The sequence below is a fragment of the Xenopus tropicalis genome, chromosome 8 (assembly GCF_000004195.4).
Source record: "Xenopus tropicalis strain Nigerian chromosome 8, UCB_Xtro_10.0, whole genome shotgun sequence".
Taxonomy (NCBI): Eukaryota; Metazoa; Chordata; class Amphibia; order Anura; family Pipidae; genus Xenopus; species Xenopus tropicalis.
Window position 1 is genome coordinate 91,979,495 of NC_030684.2, and position 561 is coordinate 91,980,055.

A 561-nucleotide genomic window follows, 5' to 3' on the forward strand; every position below is an offset into this window, starting at 1 on the left:
CACCACACAATAGAATATCCTAAATATTTCTTTAGCTATTTAACAATTAATACTATTCTTCTGTTATTTACAGGTATGTGTTGTACTTTGTTATTGCGAGAGATATGACACACAACCACTGCATCACAATTTCCTTTTTTTCTTTCTTTTCACTATTTTTCTAATTCCTAAACCTAAATTCTTCAAGCAACAGTACATTATATTTTAATTTTTGTGATACACTTTAATTTTCTGGTATTACGTTGCCTTTTATAAATATACTTAATTTGGCAGCAACTATGGCCACTAGTGAAGTGCATTCCTTGACTTACCAAAGAATGGAGCTATTACATTCTTGATGGTTAGAACCTTTTCTTACCAGCATGTAACAGTTATGTACTTGGCAAGTATTCAACCTATTCATCTTGTTAAATGATAAACCACTATGTGGGAAAACTTCTATCTGTATTGATAAAGGCATACCATAAGGGTTATCAGTTCCATAATCTCCTTAGCAAGTTGCCTGTATACAGTTTGTAACATTTCCAAAGAATATTTATTTGAGCTTAGTTGGTTTCTCAG